The sequence below is a fragment of the Columba livia genome, chromosome Z (assembly GCF_036013475.1).
Source record: "Columba livia isolate bColLiv1 breed racing homer chromosome Z, bColLiv1.pat.W.v2, whole genome shotgun sequence".
NCBI lineage: Eukaryota > Metazoa > Chordata > Aves > Columbiformes > Columbidae > Columba > Columba livia.
In genome coordinates this window covers 6265790-6282951 of record NC_088642.1, presented here as the reverse complement: position 1 = coordinate 6282951, position 17162 = coordinate 6265790, and the positions used below count along the sequence as shown (strand labels likewise).

Below are 17162 nucleotides of genomic sequence, written 5' to 3'. Positions count from 1 at the left end.
TGGAACTGGGAGTGAGAGGTAAGATCAGAGGGGGTAAAGAACAGCTCATGAAAACTCTGAGTCCAGACACTTAAAGCACAACTAGAAATTAACAAGATGTTACACTGAGGATCAGAGACTAAAAGTCCACAGAAGGATGAGCAGTTAGGATGTAACCCCTGTGTTTAAACTCTGCTCGTAGATTTTATTTTTTCAGGAAAAAAAATGTCTTATGGCTTAAATAGACACCCTACAGAGACCGATCTTTGCCAATTTACTGATCTAAAAATAAGGTCTGCCTTTACCAATTTTCTACAGTTCATTTATGGTTAATTTTGAGAAGTTTTCTGCAACTGAATGTTCTATGGGTCATTCCTGTCTTGAACACTGATCCCAGCTCAGAGGCATGTTTGGAGTCCTATCCGGGACTAAATGCTGGTACACTTGCTTCTGTTAAGAAGCGCTTCAAAAATTATTATGCTTTAATTTCAGGTTTCATTTAAACACAAATTGGTTGAACTAATGCAAAAGGCTGGAAAGTCAAATATATTCGTTTTACTGAAACTTTTTTCTAAAACCAGTTAGGAATAGATTCCTTCTGAAATTAACCAATGCTAATCTTCGCTAAAGATTTGGGTTTACACTCATTGAACAAATTAGTAATCTTAAGCAGCAAAGCGGAGTACCTACAAGATAATATGTAGTATTTTAACTAAATGAATAGAAATGGGAGTGCAGACACTGTTTGAATCCTGGGGAGGATGGCAGCATTGCGAAGGCAAGAAGAAGTGTGGTCAGCAGAGGGGCTGTGCGAGGTCAGGTCAGGTCACAGACGGTGACAGAGCAGGGTGGTCTCATAGTGACAACTGTGACAGTACTAGGGGCAGGCTGTCTTGCTGTCATTTGACAATGCACAAATTTAGGATCTCACCCTCACCTCAGGACTAATATATTGCCTCCGGACAGCTGTTGTCTCATCCCTGTAAGAACTGGCACAATTCTTGGGCATTTATGGCATGACTGAACTGAAAATTAGTGTTCCTGTATCAGTTATAAACTAGAAAGGATCAGGACCAGTTGTCTCGTATTCTTGCTTCTCTGTGCCCACCCTAAAAGAGGGTGGCCTTGCTTCTGCTGCCTCCTGGGAGCAAACTCTTTCATTTCTGCCTTTAAACTACTGTTTAGGGACTGCTGGCCAGTGGATTACTCAGCACAAGCCAAACCTGTGCATAGGCGAGAGAGTAATTAAATAGTATAGATGATTACATGACAGTGCTCAAGCCTGTCTTTTGACTGTTTAGTTTATCAGTATAGATCTAGTCTTTAAAGCCTCAATTCTGCCTACTTCAAATCTGTATTAAATACTGACACGCTATTTCATTTTATATATATATATATATACAATGCAATAATGTTTCATTCCGCAATGCACACCTCCACATACAGAGTGGAAAAAAAAATATTTTCAGGGAGGAGATTTGAAAGTAATAAATACATCACTAAAATTGTAGGCTTTTCATCTGGTTAGAAATTTTTCATCAAAACATTTTTTAAACATCTGAGCGCTCAGATGTTCTGGTAGGAAACACTTGTCTGCATTTATTCCTCTGTCAGTGAAAACAAACAAACACAGTAGAAAGATGTGTATTTACCATACCTGCTTCTTAAAAATATGGGTTTTTTGCTCTAGTATACTTTCATTTTCTGCTTTTGCTTTCTACAAAAGCAACAGCAGTAGCAAAAATATCACAATAATATAAAATTAAATAAATATTGTGAGCATTTCTTAAACCCATATTCTTTCCCTGCGCATGTGGGCAACCTAATCAGCAGTTTTGAGGTGTCCAAGTTTTCAGATATTTATGGTGTTCCTGATTGTTCCTACTAGCTAGGGCATCAGAAAAGATAAAAAAACATTTTCCTTTTCTTTTTTTAAATAGTAAAAATAAAATAAAAAAAACCTTTCTTCCTTTAAGTATTTGTTTTTCTCTCCCTCAGAATGATACCTGACTCCATGGTGCAGTAGCGCTCTTATTGTGCTCATAACGATCTGAGGATTCTTTGTCTCCATTTCAGGTGACAACTTATGACATCTTCCACATTAAAACTGCTGAGTTGCTGGCATATTGTTTCCTAGGTAAAATACACCTGAGAGTGAAATGGCAGCTAGGTAAGTCAAAAGTGAGTAGATGTTTGCTGGCTTTTGTGGGTGGTGCTGAGAGTACTGGTGCTCTGAAGCACTAGGATCCTGGCACCAAATTTAATTACAATGCAATTTGGATCATGTTCAGGTACTAGTAGTATTATTGCAAGTTCTACACATGCACACATATTATGAAAGCCTTGCCTGGGGCTATTCAGCATAATGATACTTTGAACTAAAAAGTAAACCCTTCTACCCAGAAAAAAAAAAAAAAAAGTGTGATTTTTTTGTTTGTTTGTTTGTTTTTCTTTTTTTTTTTTTTCTCCTGTTATCATCCTGTTTAGCTAAAGGCTGAGAAGGAAGTTCCTGAGCTGTGTCTTGCAGTCCGTCATGAAATGCAGTATTTAATTCTTCCTTTAGAATCACAGAATCATAGAATGTCCTGAGTTGGAAGGGACTTACAAGGATCATCAAGTCCAACTCCTGTCCCTGCACAGGACAACCCCACCATGTATCTGAGAGCGTTGTCCGGTCTCTTCTTGAACACTGTCAGGCTTGGGACCGTGACACCTCCCTGGGGAGCCTGTTCCAGTGTCCAGCACCCTCTGGGTGAAGAACCTTTTCCTAATGTCCAACCTAAACCTCCCCTGGCACATCTTCCTGATATTTCCTTGGGTTCTACTCTTGGTCATTAAAGAGAAGAATTCGGTGCCTGCTCCTCTTCCTCCCCTTGTGAAGAAGCTGTAACCATGATGAGGTCTCCTCTTAGTCTCCTCTTCTCCAAGGTGAACAAAACAAGTGACTTTAGCATGCAGCTTCCCCTACAAACTCTCCACCAACTTCATAGCCCTCTTCTGGACACTCTCTAGTAGCTTAATAACTTTTTTATCCTGTGTTGCTCAGACCTGCACACAGTGCTCCACGTAGGGACACACCAGTGCAGAGCAGAGCAGGACAATCTCCTCCCTCACCTGGCTGGCAATGCTGTGCTGGATGCACCCAGAACATGGTTGCCCTCTTGGCTGCCAGGGCACAATGCTGGCTCATGTTCAACTTGTTGTTGACCAGAACTCCCAGATCACTCTGGGCAGTACTGCTTTCCAGCATCTCGTCCCCAGACTGCGTTTACAGCCAGAGTTGCCAGGTCCCAGGTGGAAAATCCAGCCCTTGTTGAACTTCATATGATTGATCATTGCCCAGTTCTCCAGTTTGACCACATCCTTCTGCAGGGTCTCTCTGCCCTCAAGCGTGTCAGCAGCTCTCCCAAATTTTGTGTCATCAGCAAACTTACTAAGCAATCCCTCAAGTCCCAAGTCTAAGTAATTTATGAAGACATTGAAGAGCACTGGCCCTAAGATGGATGGAACCCTGCTAGTGACTGACTGCCAGCCCAACATAACCCCATTTACTAGAACCAGCCCACCAGCGAATTGCTCACCCACTGCATTGTGTGTTTATGCAGCTGTGTACTGGATGTCTCCTCTAGGGGGATACTGTGAGAGATGGTATCAAGGGTTTTAATGAAATTCAAAAAGATCACATTGACAGGCTTCCCTTGGTCAACTAAGTGGGTAACCTTGTAGTAGAATTAAATTAAGTTTGTCAGGCAAGACTTTCCCCTTATGAACCCGTGCTGCCTGGGACCAATGAGTGTGTTGTCATTCAGATGTTTTTCAAGAACTCCCAGCACAATATTCTCCATAATTTTGCCAGGCACAAAAGTGAGGCTGACAGGCTTGTAGTTGCCAGGGTCATCCCTGTTGCTCTTCTTGTATACTGGGACAGCTTTTGCCCGCTTTCAGTCTTCTGAGACCTCTCCAGATTCCTAAAAGAGACCACAGAGAGTGGTCTCACTAGGATATCAGCCAGCTCTTTAAGCACGATTTACTAGACAAAGATGCATTCAAATTTTCTTACCTACCCAAGGCCCCACAGAAACATATTGTTATAATCCAGTGTTCCAAATCCTGAGGATCTACGCATGCTTTTCTGGTTAGTTAATATTGCTTTAGCTGTTTTGACAAAGCCATCAGGTAAAACAGGCACTTCATTTTGAGGAAGTGCTTTTTACAACTCTTTACAGTTCTAGCTATATGATGCAGCATACTGTAACCTCTGAGGACCTTTGATGAGTTTAGAGAACACCTACAACAGTCGCTGAACTTCATGTAATAAATAACATGACAGTGAGAATTCACACTGGATACATCAAATGATATTTAGATGGAGTCTTCCATATAAAGTGTATTTCTTCTGACAAAGGACATCTAGAAGTGCACATTGGAATTTTTTTTTGCTGTTTTATGAACAGGTGAGTTATGAATTCCCTCACAGAAGCCTACTAGAGTGAGTCAATAATTAATCTGCACAGTCACACAGCTATTTCTGTGCTAATACAGATGTAATATAGAGCTGCACGGCATGTTCAGCGATGAAGAGTACATCTCATACTTGACATCAGTATAGTCCAGCAAGGCTGTGTCTCACCTCCAAGAAAGTTTTTTGAAGGAATGAAGAAGGGAACTGAATTTAATAAATTTAGGGAAGAGGACAGTTAATGACTCTGGCACCCCATTTTGGTAATTAATTTCCCTGTATGATCAAGTTCCCTCTCATTTAAATTATTGGTTTCACTGTTCTGTGGTATATTGCTCAGTGTTGAATTTGCTGAATTTATAAGCTCAAAAGTCAGGCATATATGTATGTGATACAAACTGCAGATCTGGGCCTGGATGAGTTTCTGCGGTTGCAGTGTAGGACAAAATCAGAAAGTCTCACCAGACAAGACTCCTCATCCTGTGACAAGCAGCTTCTTCCAATCAAAGCAGCTTGTGAACTAATGGAAAATGCAAAATGGCTGCTCTGACAGCCTACTTTACCATGTCCTGACACTACCAGCATCACAGCTTTTGAAAGCTCACTGCAATACTTTGACACAAATCACAGTATTCCATTCAGCACATTAAATCTTAAGGTCATTAGCAATATCTACTTTTAGAGACCTTTTGTTGTGTTCCAGTGCCAAACCTGCTAAATAACACAACGACATTGTGTTAGCAACACCCTGAGCCACTTGATGTACAGGCAAGAGAGATAACCCAGCTGGTGTTTCTTGCTTTCCAAAGCTATAACCCTAATACAATCCAGTGGGAAAAAGTAAAACAGATTTTTTACTAGTGTTGGACTTATCCACAAACAAAATGCCATGAAGCTGAGGCCAAGGAGATGAGGTCCATCCAAGAGAAAAAAAAGAAAAAAAAAAAGCCTGCAATATGCAAAGGAAATCCTGAAAATAATTTCTTCTTTTGTTAGTAAACTACCCGTCATGGCTGCTAGTCTTGCTGCACCATCTGTTAGCTGCACTAGTGACCTCGCAATGCATGTGATGGTTATGTAAAGCAAGCAATAGAAACATTAGTAAAGTCAGCTATTTCCAAGGTAATTTTTACTAATATACAGAAAGCAAGTATACAGAAATATATCTCCCTTCCCCCTAGAGGCTTTCCATGTTCTGCAGTACCTAACTTTGAATCAACAGCTTTAAATGTTGTGTAATATTTTGTTACCTTTTATTTTTCTCGGTTGTTTTCTATTTTATTGCATCTCTTGGTTCTAGCCAGGACAGAAAAGAAATTGCTGTGATATCCTGAGAAAGGCTGTTATTGTGGTATTTTTATGTCAACTAAAAGAATCAGAAATGTAATAAAAAGGCAGGTCTTACCAGTATTTTCAGTGGTGGTGGGGAGTATTGCTATATTTTCAAGTGTTCATACATCTCATTCATGTTCACACAACATTCAAACCTCAACCACAGGAGAAACTTTGGGCACTAAAAAATAACAGCAACAACAACAAACAGCAGTAATCAAAATAATGACATGTCTTATAGGTGGAGTCCATGTGGTCATGTCAGGCATGTTCCTGATAAGTACACAGACTGTGGATCACGCACCACATTGTTGGCAAGTGAGGAGGATGGTGAGGAGGACTCTCGCTTGGTGAGGTGAGGCGTAGTGAGGTGAATTAGATTACTAAAATCACACTTCAGAACTTCATCCATCTCATGCACACCATTGACCACCACCACATCCCTCTACTCCTCAGCATGGTCTGAACCAGTACATAAGCTCAACAGCTCCCAGTGGGGGCAAGCTCTGGCCTTGGTGATTTCAGCTGTGGCTTTTTTCAGCTGAGTCGATACAGCAAGTTCATTGTTTCATGCTTATTTTTCGTCCTTTTGTTTTTCTGACACAGATCATAACAGGGAAATGCTGCACAATGGAAACATCTTTTCATAATGCCCTGATTTACTTGACCTCAGCTCTGTAATAACAAAGACACTCAACCTCATCCAACCAATAGCAGACTTCTAAGCAATGCGGCTGTACACAAAGCTAAACAAAACAAGGTGTGTTGCCACTGCATGTGAAGTCTATATGTACTGTGAAAGATGTGGTAGTCATCAGCTTCTTTCCTCTTTGCCATAGAAACAGCAGTTAACTATGCCTTTGCCACTGGATGTTTTTTATTTCTCTCTGTGCAGTTGCTCCACAGTCCTCGGTGCCCCGGTTTGTACACAGTTTACATGTCTGAACATAATTATCCTCATAATTCCTTCCTTTTGTAGTTATGTGCTTCATTTAGAATGATAGAAATGAAGGCACAAAAGATGAAAGTGATTTGCTTAAGGTCATTTAGGAGGTCTGGCAGAACCAGTAATAAGAAAAAATTCCTGTGCTCCAAATCTCCAATCCGTATGTTAAACATAAAACCTTAAAGCTCTTGTTCCTGTTCTTTTGTTTATCAATTAACAAATGCAGTACAACTGGGATATTATAAACTAGTTACACATTTACGGATTACCTAATTATGAAAGTAACAGCTCACCATGTTACATCTCTAACTTAAAGCAATAGAAAGGACAATCCATGTCACATTTGAAAGTAAAGTCTTGGTTTCCCTTATTTCCTCCTTCATGACACTGCAAACTTTCTTTTTTTTTTTTTTAAACAAATCTGTAATCCATATAGACAAAATTTCCAAAAAAGTATAGGTGGAAATTAAACCCCCATCAGTGCATGTGAAGATCTTCCAAATGCCTTTGTAAGGTTTGAGATAATGAAGGTGTCACTGTAGATTTACAAGAAGATAATATTTTTGTGATGAACTTTATCTTAAAATAACTGTAAACATAATTATCCAGCATAAATGAGCCACCAGGGAATATATTTTCTTGAGAGACACTGCCCCTAGTTCTAGCACAAAAGCATCTTCAGCCACTACAGTGTACTGGAAAAGGAATCAAGAATGTCTTTCTCATCTGTGCCTGCCTTAAAAACATTAGTGTTCTGTGCAAATAATGTCTATGAATGCCTAAGGTTTATGTATAAAGTGAACATTCTATTTTCTTCCTTTTTTTTTTTTTTTTTAATTTATCTTCCTTCTGATGCCCAGCAGAGCAATCAACCAAAGTAGAATGCCCGAGAGCTTCCAATGTAGCACTATACAGGGGAAAACTTCATAATTTCTTTAGGGAAAAGAATAATTTAGGAAAGATTGGAAGAAAGTAAGTTAGATTAAAGCTAGATCTAGTTATTAAGACACTTCCCCTGAAATAAATAATACACATTGAAAAACAGGGTATGAACCTAGACCACTGTACTAACACGTTCAGCTGCTCTTAGTCTTGCTGAGGACGGACAAACATCTCCATGGGCTGGGAGAGGAGAAACTCATTTGAACTGCACCCCTTTCAAACAAGACCTGTGTACAGCCTGCGTGCTGCAAAGTTTCATATCTATCGCCTCGCCTTGTATCTCATTTCTTTCCTGGAAAGTAAATGACTGAATGGAAACTAAACCTTCTCCTCAGCCTTGGAGACAAGCCCTCCAAGTGTCCCTTTCTGATGTCCAGAACCTCACCAGTGTTTAGTAGGGAGTAGTTAATAATATATAAGAGAAGAGCTGGTGCTTGTTAGTTTCCTTGACTCACACTGAGACAGGCATATGAGAACAAGGGTGGATGGAAGTAGAAAAGCCTTCTCTGACACACATTGGATGAGAACAAGGGTGGATGGAAGTAGAAAAGCCTTCTCTGACACACATTGGATGATCACTCCATTCATCATCTCATCAGGTCTCTGTACAATATGAAGATATAAACAGTCTTCCTTTGTTTAACCTTTGGTTTCTTCAGGGCAGTGACAAATAGAGTGCACCTCAAGGGCTGTTCTTCAGTGATGTCTCTGGATGCTTCTGCGTTTACTACTCTGAAGACCACAGTATGTCGGAAAATGCAGTTGTCTTGAATGCTACACTGGATCCAATAGTGATTCTTCTGTGTAGCACCGCTCATGACAATCAAGCAGCAATCACCCATCGGTTTGGATCAGTTGTTTGGATATTAGGAAAAAATTATTCATAGAAAAGATCATCAGGAATTGGAAGAGGCTGCCCAGGGCAGTGGTGGAGTCACCATCCCTGGAGCTGTTTAAAAGACGTTTAGATGAGGTTTAGACATGGTTTAGTGCTAGAGTTAGGTTATGGCTGGACTCAATCGTAAGGGTCTCTTCCAACTGAAATGATTCTATGATTCTATGATCTTGAGAGGAAAGCAGAGTTTCCAAGAGAATAAGCTAAGGTAAATTAACAAGCATGTTGTTTGAATTTTTACAGAGTGGGTAGAAGGATGTTATTAATAAGGTTGGGGGAAAGTTCTCTGGGTTGCAGAGTTTCACATTTCATCGTGGCTTTCTTAAACAAAGTTGACCTCCTTCTTAGTTCAGAAGTGGTGAAATGAACTGGTGCTCCAAGGAAACCAGGGTCATTGAACCATCTAAAGGATCCATACAGGCTTGGCATGCTGTTTTGCAGTGGAATTTAAATGAAAAAAGTGTTTCAGTTACAGTCTGTAAAAAGTGACCACACTGAAGCACCTATAATGAGAAAAGCTGTGCAATGGACTGGGCTTCAGTCTGGTTTAGGAAGTGAGGGTTTTTTGAGACAAGTTTCTGCACTGAAAGCTTGAGCATCTTGTTACCTTAACTTTCACTCTGACACTACCTTTCAAAAATAATAACCAGATTTTTTTAAATGTTGAACTTTTCTGGCAACTGGTTTTTGTCCTAGCAGAGAAGGTCATAGTTCACCTTCTGGCTTCTTCTAACTTTCAGATACGTGGGCCAATAAAAATCAGTCAATGTCTTACAAGTAGTGTAGTCTTTCAACACAAACCTGATGTTACCTCTCATCTTATTTTAGCAAGTTTTTTCCCTTCTATGTTGTATAGTAAAATCTGAGACTGTGAGGTCAGAAAAGCTCAAAAGGTGACAAAAATCCTTCTGTGGTGGCTTCTTATCAGATCCATCTTGTTCAGTTAGCCTTGAATTGGTTGCTTTCCAGCTCGATAGTATCACAGATGGCTGGGTACCATTCTCAGCAGGGGTGAAATGAAGAAAGTGAACAAAATCAGATTGGCTCTGCTATTATTAAAGGCAGATACCAAGGAAGATTAAGCTTAAAGCTGTTGTGTTCATCAGAGGTTAGACTTCTGTATTTTAAATTGTGTTAGGTAGCACTTTACAAGATATATTGCTGACTCTAATGGGATTTTGGAAATATCTGGTGTCCTGTGTTTGGCTGAGAGAGAGTTAATTTTCTTTATAGTAGATGGTATAGCTCTGTGGCTTGGATTTAGAATGAGAACAATGTTGATAACACACTGATGTTTTGGTTGTTGCCAAGTAGTCAAGGATTTTTCAGCTTCTCACACCCTTCTCACACAAGAAGCTGGGAGGGGGCACAGCCAGGACAGCTGACCCAAACTGGACAAAAGGATGTTCCATAGCAAATGATGTCATGCTCAGTACATACTTTTTGGGAAGAAAGAGGAAGTGGGGGACATTCAAAGCGGTGGTGTTTATCTTCCCCATAACAGTTACGTGTGATGGAGCCCTGATTTCCTGGAGATGGATGAACACCTCCCTGCTGATGGGAAGCAGTGAATGAATTCCTTGCTTTGTTTTGCTTGTGTGCATGGCTTTTCTTTATGTATTAAACTTATTTTATCTCAACTCATAGGTGTTCTGACTTTTACCTTTACAATTCTTTCCTCCATCCCATTGGGCAGGACTGAGTGAGTGGCTGCACAGTGCTTAGTTGCCGGTTGGGGTTAAACCATGACATCTGTTATCCATGCAAATATTTTCAGCCAATTAGTGCAACAGAATGTATTCGATGCATAAGGATTCATCTCATTTAAGTTTCACTAAATAAAAGTTAGTCATTTATTCTTGCCTGGTCACTCAGCAGCAAATAGAAAGACAAGCACCCTCCTAAAAGGATCAGTCATCCCATTCACTATTTAGGAATGGGATGAATTACCTGTGTGCTTTCATTGGTTCTACAAGCAGCACACAATGCTGGTTCAGAACAGCCACTTTACTTTTGGATTGCTAAACACAGCAGACATGACTCTTGTGTAATAATAATTTGACAGAGTCACTTCAGACCACTCTTCAGTGCACCAGACCACTCTTTGAGGTCATTGCCATAGCAGTTAAAAGGCTGATAGAGATGCAAAGCAGCATTTGTGGCAGGCTCACAAACAAATCCGTACCTTTTTCTTACTCAGCCTGACTAAGTAGGTGTATCCCCACATTGAGCCTACACAGCCATCAGAAATGCGTGTCCCTGTGTGAGTCTCAGTGGCTTGCTTAATTTAACACTACTATTCCTCTGAATAAGTCTTCTTCCCACAGCCCTCATGTCATAAAAAAGGGAAATAAAGTTCATGGGTTGTTTGTTCACTTATTTTTAGTACATATTGATCCACACTGTTAAGATGGCCAGCAAGTGACAGATAGGTCTCCTGAGGGTGTGAGAAGCACTATAATAAGATCTTATACTAATTTTGTAACTCCACCTTTGCCTGGGTTTGGTAAGGTTGAATGTCTACTTGCTACAATTCTACTTATATTTTTAGGAGATCTCACTAAATTCTGGACAAATAGGTGAGATACAGTAAAACTGCTAACTGCACATTAACTCTGCTCCTCAAATGAAGTTTTGTTTTGTTTTTTAGTCTGATAGTGCTATGGAATAGATTGCAGCATAAATCCTCGTGTTTTGTGATATAAACCTACCATTTGCTGATGTAGGCTTGGAAGAAATTTTCCCTCTGGGCAACAATTATCCATAAGGTTGGGAGCTTGGGAAATCACGTATTATATGAGTTCTGGTCTTCTATTGTATCAGCTCTGAAAATCAAGACAAGGGTAATATTTGCTGTCAAACCCCCAAATGAGGTACAACCCACAAAGAGATCAAAGCCCTGTAAAGCTTCTGAACATTGGACATTATTTATTAATATAGATAAACTATTTACTGTCCATACTTTCGTATCCACTGGCCATACCCTCAAAAAAAAAAAGAACATATGCAAGTGAGAAGGAGAAATCTATGAACTCAATGGTTTTGAAAATGAGTTTATTACCACAAGTATGCTGTTAAGCCAGGAAAATGTTGTTAATGCAGATGAAAGAATAACTGCAAAGCTGTATTTTGTAGTAGTATGGAATAGCTGGAGATAGCTTGACAGGTGGAGGAAATTAGCCCATTAAAATACATAAAGAAAATAAAAGGTAAATTTTACACGTATAATTATTTTCAATGTCCAGTCAGCATTGTTGGTATAAGTCTGTATATTCTTTCCCCTTTAGCAGTATTTTAGTATACCACAGTATTACAATATAGACAAGACCAAAGAAATCAGAGTATGAATGTGTGAGAAGAATATAAATTACATGAGGTTGAGGTTAGGCAAAAAAAAGAGAAACAAACCAAAATCTCATGCACTAAACTATATGTGAAAAAAAATAACAAATCAATTATATTAATATAATGGTATGTCAGTAATTTATAACCTTGAACATCAGCAATGTCTGAAAGAGATTTTATAAGAGTGGAAAATGAGATGTGAATTTAGAAGGTAAAGTAATATAAAGAAAGTCAAGTGCAGTTTTGTTTATTCATTAGCAGGTGTATTGTATAACAGTCTAAAAAATTATATAACTCTTTCCCTTCCCACCCCACAAAACACATAGACAAAGGTCTCTATGCACCTTCAACTGTGTGGACTGAACAAATGCAGAACTCCACTTGTTCTCCCGAAGAATTCTTCAGATTAGTACACTCACCTGTTGGTTCTCTGTTGCTTTGGACCCACAGAGTAGATGTTAAATGACATTTTTATATTTCTATTTAAAACAAATACTCATTTACGTTTTATATTTATGGAAAAAAAAAAAAAAGAATCATTATTTTAATTTTTTGTTCCTGTTAAATTTCCTGTTAAACCTTTTTTTATTTTTTTAAAGCCTAGTATATAAAAATGGATAAAGTTGCAGTTTGTTCATATTTTGTGATTTTCTGTTTATTTTACTTGTCTTTAACACTTTAACGCTTAAAAAAAATATCTTCAGTGACAAAACAAACCTCAAATACGTGTCTTGATTCCTTTGATTGTTCAAAATCTCCACGGTGTCCAAAAAGTAGTGAAAATTTAAAATCCTTATATATATTTATACTCTATCCTTTTGAAATTTAAGAAAAATGATAAATCGATAAAGTAATAAAATTTAAAATACAAAGAGATTTTAAAAAGTGAAACTAAAATCAAAATATTAAAGGGAAAATAAAGTTTTGAGCAAACAATAAAATTTGGGAAATTGGGGAAAAAGAATACATGCCAGGTGCTTTAGCTAAAAGATATTTTTAAAACAAGATTTAATATAACAACACAAAATAATATTTTGAAAGTTGTTTTTTTGTTGTTGTTTGGTTTTGTTTGTTTGTTTTTATTTTTTTTTAGCAAATCTATTTTTCAGCATGAGAAAATAGTGCCATACAAGCTGAATTCAAAGTATTCATCAATAATTTCTGCAAAGCATAAAAAAGACAAGAAATATATATGTATTTTCAAAGATGCAGTAATGATATTAATGCATATGGTGTACAGATGTCCTACCTGTGTGACTATTTCTAGGGAAAAAAAAAAGTAAATTACATTTTCATTAAAAATTTCAGAAGAAGATATTTTTCTTACATTAAATGCTGTGAAAATGTGTGAACAGAATATTTCTAATGATCTTGATGAGAGCTGGACCAGAACCCCTTTCAAGATGTTTTATTCTTATTTTTCTTTTTGCCTTGATGTCAGCAAACTTCCACTGCTATCAAAATAGTTGATCATCATTAATAAGAGGATTACTCCGAACATAGTGCTATATACTAAGGGTAAAATTTAACCCTAAAATTTTGTGGTGTTATTAATGCTGCTGAATCTACAGTGGTAAAAATCCCTAAAAATTGAAAAAATGAGTGGAAAACAAAATTTTAGCAGTAATTTGGTTTTTATAACACTTTGCTTGTCAGCAACTGGATTCAAATATTTATTTCAAAGCTAACACTGATTACTGCTACATCATTCATATGTATTTGTCTGATCACTTGAATGTTGAGCTGCTGTCTGTCCAATCATAAATAACAGTAAAAAGACTCAGAACACATCGTGAAGCAACACAGTAAATTGATTTTTAAAAATATTAAGTTCTTGCATTTGTTCACAGACATATAGATTTGCTTGACTACTGTGCTTATAAAGCAGGCTATTGTTGATGATCAAAGAAACTATAATGAGAGAAGCTTGCCCATCTTTTAATGAGTATAGCATTTTCCTTCTGTAAGCATAACTACTCCACCTTTATGTATTTCTATTAACATGTATTCATGTACAGAAGTAGTAAAATAATCAGGTAATTTCACATTCTGAAATATAAAAGTGCTGTTCTTTGTTTTTGTTGTTGTTGTTGTTTTTGGTTTTGATTTTGTTTTTTTTGGCAAATGAACTTGTAAGAAACTTCAGTTTTTAATTTTGGTTTCGGCTTTGTTTTTTGGTTTCCCTTTACCAGTAAAAAGAAAAAAAAATAAAAACAAAGTTAAAGAAAATAAAAAGATAAATTAATCTCTATCTGAACTATTCTGAAAACAAATCCAGCTTACAAATATAATTTATTACTTGTGGTTTTCTGATGTACAATAAAAAAATCTAAGGGATAAGCTAAACTAGTAATTTATGTTTTTTTCTGGAAATTTTCCTGAACAATACTTGCCATGGTTTTCAATATGTATATTATAATATTATAATGTAAACTTATAATTACAATGGAATTGATAACTGTGTATTAAATGATTAAATTATATGGTTTTGCCGGTTTTAAAAATTTATAAACCTGTTTTAACCTATTTTTTGTCTTAGAGTAAAAGAATTTCCTGCCTCTTATATTTTTCCATGTAATTTTCAGAAATGAATTATCTGGTTTGAGAAAAACCAACCAACCAACCAACACAACAACAACAAGCAACAACAACAACAAAAACACAAACAACAACAAAAACACAATTTGAGAGATTTTAATTCTTTCCCCATGCTTTCCACAAAATGAATATGATTAAAATAATACTACTACTAATATTGTAATTAAACAATATATAATGTTGACTGTGCAGTATGGCATTTGACTAGAATTACATAGAGAATATTCATTTTATTTTCTACATTTCTAGTGCTGAAATTGTAATCTTGCTATTGCTTTGCAGGCAGATAATTAATTGAAAATTTCAAAGCTGAAATACCATTTGTAGAAGTATGAATAAGGCAAATATTTTTCTTTTTTAAATAGTGCCTTGTACATAGTAAGAGGTTAGTCTGTTACACAGAAGCATGTATTCTTCATAAACTTTTGTAACCAAACAATGTCTTGCCCAAAAATTTTTGCTTCTGAAGTCACCTGAAATGTACCAGCTCCAAAGAGAAATGTGAAACATACATGTGTCTACAACAAAACTCTTTTACAAAATAAAGTAACCTCAATATTTCAGGTGAAAATCGCCTTTCAATCACAGGAAAGTTAGAAAGTAGTTCGAAATAACTTCACGGAAAATGTGGCACATTCTGTATATTTGAAGAGTACGTAAAATCCTTGTCTGGAGTTATCTGGCATTAGACATTGATGCGAAGGCATCAGAACTGCAGAGCAGTGAATGGCCACTGGGATGTGCGTAAAAGCTCTTTACCATGGGTGGGTTAACTTATGAATTCCAAAGCAGTCTTAGAGCAAAGCCAAAAAAAATGAATGCTGGAGCTCTGACAAAGTTTGACTCATTCAAATTTTCCTCCTCTTGTTTTCTCTGGAGGGCAAAATAAGCCAAAGTTCACATCCACATTTGAATTTTTCTCTTGCGTTTCTGGCCGAGTTGCATTGAATAAAATTAGGTGCTTTCCAACAAATAAAAATGCCTCTGTTTCCACAGGGAAGGAGATACTTCCACTGAGATATTCAAATTTACTGAATGCTGACTTTGTAAGCCCCCATTTAGTTGATAACACGATGTCCAATAGTTGTGCACAAATCGCATGCACAAACTGAGTTCACCTGTCAGTTGTGCTGCTGCAAACCTGCCCAGTTTTATCTTGGAAGTATAAGCATCTCAGGACATTTTATTCCTCTAGCAGCAAATCTTTAATTAAATAGAATATTGTAAAATAAATAAACGCATCTGTAAACATGCTGGAGGGCAGAAGGACATGTTTTTATTTATACTATTTTAATAAAAGATATGTTTCTAGTTATATCCCTGTGTGAGTAGTCTAATATATAAAATGCTGTACAAGAAAGTCTTGTCTTATGCTACAGCTCCAGCCAATGTTGTGTTTTCAGTTCAGGAAGATAATTGTCTCCTTTTTTCCTTCTTCAGCTTCTTGCCCTTTCCCCCTTTTTCTTAAATCATTTTGGGCAGAACTTAATAAGCACAAGCTTTGCTTTCCTGTATCAGAAAAGGGATTAGTCTGACATGAGTCAAAACAGGCCATGCAGAGAAAGGTGCAAAAACCCCTTTGTGGATGAAGCTAAGTGGGTTTTGTTGTGTTTGTTTGTTTTTCTTTTTTTTCTTTTGTTTTGTTGTGTTTTTCTTTTCCATAGATATTCTCTACCTATTGTCTCTAAGTTAAACATTGTTCCAACTTGAAAAAAATGAAAATATACTCTTTAATATCCTTACAGCTACTTTCTGTCACAAACATTTAATAATTTTCTGACAGTCCTTTAAAAACACTCTCTAAAGAATATGTTAGCCACTTAAGTACCTAATAACTTTAAGAACTGTGCCTAAATCTTTGGTCCCACAATGACGAATCCCACTGTCCATTCGAATTGTGTGTGCAAACATGCTTTTCTTCATCAGTTTGTTTTTAGTTAGCTCTGTTTCATTTAATGTCTCCACGGTCTTGATTACTGCCTGGGATAGCATCTGTCTACCTATTTCAGGCTTTTTCTGTGAAACGATTCTGCTGTACACCGTGCTAGCGTTTCACCTACGTAAAACAGCAAAATAAATAGCTGAGGTTGATTAAAGCGTCATATTTATGCTCAGCCCAAGGGACCAGAAACAGTGTTTCCATTTTTCCTGCTAAACTTCCCATTGCAAACTCCCGTGAGGAGGTACAGACCTGGGGTACAGGGCTGTGGTGCAAGAGCCATGTGGTCCTATACAAGTTAAGACAAACTGAGTGCACACTTCAGGGTTCAGCTGATTTTCCAATAATGCTCCATGCGTGCAGATGCACCTCACACCAGAGTAGTACCAGGGCTGTTCCACTCAATACATTATTATTTGTAGCTTCAAGTAATTCACAATACACTGAGATGGCTGATTCTCCCATTAAATGTAACACAAAGAAGCATTTATTTTCCTCTTGGTTCAAAATATATCCCACCTTCTTTCTTTTATTTTCCTTCCCCCCCATTTTTTAAACATTGAAAACTTTTAATGGAGATTGAAATTGCCCTTGGTTTCACTTACAAGACACAGTTTAGACTTATTTTTTCCTGCTGTGAAAACAAAGGGTTATAATGCTTCACAATCTCAACTGCAGCAGGAATGCCTAGCTTCCCACTGCAATACCAAGCAGACCTTTCCCTGGG

At 37.4% G+C, this 17162-nt stretch overlaps 1 long non-coding RNA gene across 1 annotated transcript; it reads left to right on the top strand.

The window, feature by feature from the left end:
* The first annotated feature begins 3999 nt into the window (after positions 1 to 3999).
* Positions 4000 to 10193, top strand: LOC135577316 (uncharacterized). The gene is made up of 2 exons (XR_010469023.1): positions 4000 to 6125; positions 6377 to 10193. It is a non-coding gene; the product is annotated as an uncharacterized LOC135577316 (long non-coding RNA).
* The last annotated feature ends 6969 nt before the right edge of the window (positions 10194 to 17162 follow it).